The sequence below is a fragment of the Microtus ochrogaster genome, linkage group LG2 (assembly GCF_000317375.1).
Source record: "Microtus ochrogaster isolate Prairie Vole_2 linkage group LG2, MicOch1.0, whole genome shotgun sequence".
Classification (NCBI taxonomy): domain Eukaryota; kingdom Metazoa; phylum Chordata; class Mammalia; order Rodentia; family Cricetidae; genus Microtus; species Microtus ochrogaster.
The window spans coordinates 39,514,333-39,521,920 of record NC_022028.1 but is presented as its reverse complement, the minus strand read 5'-3'; positions in this window follow the sequence as shown (position 1 = coordinate 39,521,920).

Here is a 7,588-nt window from a genome sequence, read left to right as displayed (position 1 = left end):
GAGAGAGAGAGAGAGAGAGAGAGAGAGAGAGAGAGAGAGAATGAGAATGCAGGGGCCTCCAGGCAAGGTCCAGTTTTAGGAGCATGCACTTTGAGATGTCAAACGGCCCTTTGGGGATGCTGAGATGTTGAGTGGGACTTGGCTGTATTAATTTGGAGTTCAGGAGAGAGCTCTGGACGTGAGCTTTAGATGTAAGTGTCTCTGGCAATGCTATTGTAAGGCCATGAGAGTAGAAAGAGATTACCAGAGAAATCAGGGTTTCAAAGAATAAACTCAATACAAAACGTGAGACACTAAATAAGGAAACTGCTAAACACTATTGCAGGATGTAGAGAGGCCTGATGAAGGGGAAGCATAGCCTATCCCGGGACAGGAAGGCCCGATGACATACAGATGCAATCGCTCTCGCTGATTACTCTGGACGTAAGGCAAGCCAATAAAAATGCTGTTTTGTCGGTTAAAAGCACATGGACTCACACAATGTAATTTGAATTTCAGTGGAAAAATTGATAATTTTAAAATAAAATAAGAAGACATGTCATGGGACAAAAAAATCTTTAAAAAATGAGAATTGATACAGGCAAATTGGAAAACTTTTTCAGCTGATACAAATGAAAATAATTTTGTTACTATCAGTGAGCCACAGAGGAGTAGCCAAACGAACAACTTGGGAGACTAGACAAAAATCAATGAACTAATAACATACAGATTTTAATTAATTCATCTGTGCGGGGGTGGATAGGCGGACGCAGGCATGCAAGAACACACATGTGGAGTTCAGAGGTCAACTTGCAGGAGTAGGTTCTCCCCTTCCACCATACGGGGCCTGAGCAGTGGTTCCCAACCTTCCTAATGCTGTGACCCATTAACACAGTTCCTAATATGGTGGTGACCCCCCCAACCATAAAATTATTTTCATGGCTACTTCATAACAATAAACTGTAATTTTGCAACCATTATGAACTGTAATGTACATATCTGTGTTTCCTGGTTGTCTTAGGCGACCCCTGTGAAAAGGTCTTTCAATCCCGAATGGGGTCGTGACCCACAGGTTGAGAACCACTGGGTCTGAGGATCAACCTCAGGTCATCAGGCTTGGCAGCAAGCACCTTTACTCACGAAGCCATCTTGCTAGCCCATAAAATATAATTTTTCACACATAAAATGGTAATCTCATTTCAAATTGAAACTATAAACAATAGTGCGGTAACATTTTCCCCTCCATCATGGGCGAAGATAAAGAAGTGTAACAATGAAGGTAAGCACACTCCTGCTTTGCTCCCAGGACAGACTTCACCCTGATCGGAAGGACAGCCCAAGGACTTTGATTTAGAAGTGTTACTGCCTGGCCTTATCCTAAACATACTTGAATCTGGTGCTGTGCAGTTTTACATTACAGTGCTGTTGAAATAGTGAGAGATCAGAACCCATCCATCCAGCCCTAGAAAAGGGACTGGCTGAATAAGCCACACTCCAGCTCAAAAGTACGTGTTGTAGGAGCCAGCCATGATAAGCTAAATATGAAGAGATCACCCAAAGGAAGTTCTTTACTTCCAACCATTATCACCTGCTAGAGTAGGACTCAGCCATCGGTAAGTTTAACGGAGGCCCCAGTCTCAGGAGTTTACCCTGAAGCAATACCTGGTTGCAGAAAAGACCAAAAACTGAGATTACTGGAGCACCACCCAAGGACAGACCATCCAAAGGAAATGCCTAGTGTTCCAACCACTGTAGGTAGGATCATCTGCCAGCACACACGCACCAGGACACCCCTAGACAAATGTCAGCCAATCAGGGGTCCGGAACCTCAGAAACCCCTCACCCCCACCCTTACTTCAATAAAAACCCAACTCTAACTGAGCTTGGGGCTCTCCGTTTATTCCAATATGTTGGACATGTGGAGAGACCAAGTTTGCAAACTTGTATAAAATAAAGGCTTTTTGCTTTTACATACAAGACTCAGTCTCCTTGTTGACCTTTGGGGGACTTCGCAGATTTGGGCATAACACATGTCACCACTGTCCAAATCAGGAAGCTACCCACCTACAGGGAAAGCTTTCCAACATGTGTTAAGTGTGAAACAAAGCAAGCACAACAAGGCAGTGTGGAGCATATTCTTCAGTGAAATAAATGTGTGTTGGATATTCCTGGAGTCAGACGAATGAATGGAAGCTCCTTTGCACGGGAGGGCTGTGGGAGACCTGTCTCCTCTCACCCACTTTCCAGATCTTATGCTTTGTGTTTGAGTCATTCATTCAAAACTATGAATGATTTTTTTTTTTGAGTTTTTAAAAAGTCAAAATTGATGTTTGGGCCAGGCCTGGGGAGATAGGTGGTTCAGGAAGTAAAGTTCCTGACTGGCAAGCATGAGTTTGGAACCCAGCACACACATAAAAGTTGGGTATGATAGTGTATGCCTGTAACGTCAGAACTGGTGAGGCAGACAGCTAGGACTTGTTGGCCTAGATGGTGACTTTCAGGCTCAGTAAGAGACCTTGTTGAAGAACATGAGGTAGAGATAGAGAAAGGACACCAGATGTTCACCTCTAATATGTGAGCGCGTGTGCGCGCACGCACACACACACACACACACACACACACACACACACACAGAAGGTGCAAACAAACAAACTAGAAAGGTCTCAGAGAATCTGGCCTGTGGAGACATGAGATCTGAGTGCTCAGAAGTGGGATGTTTCAGAGCCTGCTGAGAACTGCCTTGAAAATCCAGCAGATGGCACAAGAAAATGCTTCTGGAAGGAATCTGGAAGGTCTCGGTACCAAACCAGGGATGGGGAGGAAAGAGAGCTCAGGAAAGCAACATTCTCTCCAAACTGAGTCCTGGCGGGGCATTTAAACTCTAGTCCAGCTGTGGTCCTTCAGGGAATACCTCTGTCCTGTGGCAGCTGACTGAGGCCAGGAATCAAGCCCTGTTGACACTCACACACTCATCTGCCTGTCACCGTTTCTGCACAGATGGCTTATTGAAGGCTCATGCCTGCATTCTAGAATCAGTGTATCTTTTTTGTTTTCTTCTTTTTAATACCCACACCTAAGCTTTATGAAAAGAGGGACTTGTTTGTTAGCAAGCCACGTTTCTTTAATTAAAGGAGGAGCGTTGGAGGGATAATCCACTGCAAGAAGAGGAACCTCTGGTTTCACAAGTGCAGCATTTAGGAGGGGGGGGGCTTTGCTCATTGACGCCTATTAGAGGCCGGCTCCGCCCAGTTGCCTGCTGCCTCCCAGGAGACAATTACTGTCCTGCATAACAATTTGAAGCAAGTATCGGATGTGGTTGAGAGAGCAGTTGCAGCCCTCTCTCCTGCAACCGTTTCTGCTTAGATTTCTTAATTGTTTCCACGACTTCCTTTGCCGGGCTTGTGGCCTGCTGAGTTCTGCAAGATCCTGTACAGCAGAAGCCTCCATCTTCTCCTGGTTCTCCCTGGACTCTGGAAGAGGAGATGCCCCAAGCCAAAGTTACCCAGGGCACAGACACATTCCTGACCCCTCTCTTGGCCACCAGGAAGAAGGCCAGCCCCTCACCAACTCCTTCAGCGTGGCTTTCCCGACATCCATCCATATTCAGAGTACAGACCTGGTTTGCTATGAGTCTTTACAGTGAGTGACTTGGGGGTGAGACCCCATCTTACTCCTTATTTCTCTTTCCTCTTTTTGCTGTTTTGGGCCTGGCAGGGACTCCCAGAAGGTTTTAACCAGTTAAGACAGGAAAGACTTCACAAAAAGGAAGTAGATTGTGTGCTGTAATCCCAGCACTCAGGAGGCAGGGGCAGGAGGAGTTTGAATTCAGGACCAGCCTATGCTATATAGAGAACTTGTTGCAAAACACCAAAGCCTGAGAGCGTAGCTCACGAGATGTTTGATGGACACTTAGGGTTGCCACACTGGAGAGTGTCAGTAGTACTGGCCTGTGGGTAAGCAGCCAGCATGGAAAAGATTAGCAGCTCCCAGGTATGGCAGACCAGGAGTAAGATGGGGTCTCACCCCAGAACTATGGCCTGAGGTTAGGGTGTGCCTCTCATCCCGACATTGGTGTATCTCTTAAGTTTCTTTCCAAGTGTTATGAAAAGGGACATAACAGAATTTTTATTTAAAAGAATTTTGTGGTAGGCAAAGATATTTCACATCCCCGGAGTACCAAAAGACAGAAAGCCCTGGCAGAACCAGCTGGTACCCTGGGATCTGTGCCAGTTGTGAGTGAAGGCTATGGTAAAACTAGAAAGCCCTTTGATGTCGACTCTGACTGCGCATGCCAAGAAAGTCAGGTTATCTTGAACCATTGCGGCCACCCGTTGGCAGTCAGAAGCCGGTACTAATCTGACCCAGGTCAAGTGGAAGAAAAACTGCTGCTCCAACTGAAGAGCTGGCTCTCCACCAGGCTGCCAAGTCCTTGCAGTGAGAACTCCTCGCAGTGTGCGAACAGAGGCCCTGCGAGCCTGCCTTGCCAGAAAGCACACATCCAAGCCAACCCCTCCATGTCCCTATTTGTATCTGAAGACAATTTCAGCAGCTGCCAATCCCATGCCCCGATGCCTTGCTTTTTAAAGCGTTTATACCTTGATTTATATTTTACTTATTTGGTTTGTGTGGAGGTACATACGTGTGAAAGAGAGGATGCTCAGGGCCATGCATACACAGAGGCCGGTGGAGGACCTTTGGGCAGCCTGCTCTCTCCCTCTCTCCTTATTCCTTTGCGGCAGGGTTTCTTACTGAACCTGGAACTAAGTTGGCAGCTTAGCCTGCAATCCTCCCGTTCCCATCCCCTACAGTACCAGCGTTACAGGCACACACAGCTATGCCCAGTTTTTTTTACATGGGTGCTGGGGATTTGAACTCGGATCTTCATGACAACAACCCCCCCCGGAATTGTTTGTTTGTTTGTTTCCTCCCATGGGTTCTTGGAACCAAACACAGGTCCAGGTCCTCATGCTTGTGCAGCTGGGTCATCTCCCAGACCCTTCTGCCCTTTGAATGGACTGAAATACTTAGGCGTAACAGAACCCGGAGCTGGAATCCAGTTCGGTCTAAACTACTCGCTAGAGAGCCTTTGGTGCAAACTGTGTCCCCCCTTTTTTTTCTCCCTGGATTGTTGCTGTTTTTGATTTGATTGTGTTTTGGGGGGAGGATGGAGGGAGGGCGTGGAATTCTGATCCTTAGTGTTGCATCTAAGCACCTGCAGCGTACGGACGTTGTCTTCCATGAGGAAGGACTTGCAGCGCCCTCTACAATATAGGGACCACTTCTCTTTAAAACAAGAAAAAAAAAAAAAAAGACCAGACTCATAATTTGCTGTCTTGTCCACAGATGTATTTTTGCAGAATGGCAGCCAGAATTAAAACTCAGCCTTGCTTGCTGTCTCTATTATGACTGTACCATGTAAAGACTTCCAACAGCCCAGGCATGTTGGAATGGCATGTCACATAGCAGCAGCCATTCTGTACTAGCTTTGCAAAAATATTCGGGTTACAAAAATGTGTAACCTCTGAGATTAAAATTGGAAAAAAAAAGTAAAGAAGGAAAAAAGAAAGAGAGAATGAATTAATAAACGAATTTCCTAGTCCAACTTCCAAGTCAGTCTGCTGACCCTCATACCACCTCTCCCTCTGCTTCCCACAGCGAGCCCCTAAAAATTCTCCAACGAAGACGTCTGTTTAACATTGTTTGACCACCCGTTCCCCAAGCGTCTCTGGCACAGATGTTATGCAATATTGATGACAATCTTGTCAAATGGGTGTGATGCGTAAGAAATACACTTTTGAAGAAGTGCACAGAAATGCTGAGAAGACCTTGAGACAGACAGATAAAGTCATCAGACAGACAGAAGTGGCCAAGGAGAGAGACATGAGGAACAAGGGCCATGGCCCGGAAGTGTTTGGGCAGGAAGCTTTGGCCACGGTTCAGTTCCAGGGCACACACTCACATGCCTTCTTACTTAACTCTGGAATTCAGTTTCCCCATCTCTAAACGGAGGGGGATCCAAAAATCATCCATTTTCTCCAGGAGGTCCAGAAATTAGCTCCTTACACATTAAAAAAAAGACTCACTAATTTTCTTAAATGTATATTTTATATGTGCTCATGTGTATTCGTGTGCGTGCATGGACACATGTATGTGGATACAAAAACACACATAGACTCACAGAGGCCAGAAGAGGGTACCTGATCCCTGGGATCTCGAGTTTCAGGCAGTTGTTAGTTGCCCAGTTTGGGTGCTAGAAACCGAACTCAGATCCTCTGAATCATCTCTAACCACTAAGTCATCTCTTCAACCATCCTTGAACACTTTTATCAATAGATTTATATGTTCATAGGTCATTGAAATTCACAGAGAGAGCCTAAACCTAACAAACATGGAACGTTCCAGAAATCACCTCCGTGCTTTTACCACAGATGCTTCACCAGACTCCCCTCAGCGCTTTCTCGCCCACTTGTTTTTATTTTTCTCCCTCTCCTTCCTTTTATATGAGCCATTTAGGAATACATTGAAGGCATCCTTCTTTAGGCTTAAATACTTCATGGTAAATTACCTAAGAATTCGGACATTCTCTAGGAGAACCATGGCATCATTATCAAGATCAGGTACTGAACAATGACGTATCGCTATTATGTAACTCTCCCAGTCAATAATCAGACTTGTAGAGCTAGGGGATGTAACAGAGTGCTTTACACACGGAATACCCTGGCACAGCAAGATAAAAACAGATAAGAAATAAAATCATCGACTTCGTTCCCCGCCCTTCCCCAGACATCGGGTGTATAGAGGGAAGGGTTAGGTCCGTGTTGACCTTGCCCATCCACCTAAGTTGAAGTAAAGGTAGCATCGCATCCTTCCTTTTGATGGAGCACTGGTTGAAGGGATGGCAAATGCTGCAAGGAGAGGAACGGTCTGAGGAGCGTCGGGAAATATAAGCCTGTTCTAGGGAATGTTGGCTGGCATAAGAGCAAAAGCCCTCCGCATGGGTTGTCATACATGAGGCTGTTAAGGCTTACAAGGGACACAAAGATGTTTCCTTCATGGGGACAATCAGCATTTTCTGTCATTTATTTCTCCTGCTCATGTGTGTCTCCTAACTCAGTTGTTGTGCCTTTGATGACAACTGGCTGTTCCAAGGCACGGGGGGAGAAACCTTGTTGGCTAGAGATGCGTACAAGGAAAAGGATAAGCAGAGGGTGTGTCTGGAAAAGCCGTTAGTGAGAACCGGGAATACTTAAATAATTAAGATATGGCCAACCCCACCCCAGAGATTCCATCATTAGCCTTCTGCATTGTAGGTTGTCCAAAGAACACTTTGAAGTCTTGGGGACCAAGTTTCGCCTGAGCTGCTTATTAAAGGCACACACCCCTAGCTGGGCTTTCTTTATCAAATGAGAATGTCCGAACTTCTGAGATGGATGAGCAGTTAAGAGCACTGGCTGCTCTTCAATAGGATCCTGATTTGACTGCCAACACATTCATCTGTAACTCCAGTCCCAGGGGATCCAACGCCCTCTTCCGGTCTATGAAGGTAGTGTCTCCACTTGAGACAAATAGGCAAGACATCCACACAATAAAATCTCAAAAGAAATTTGCA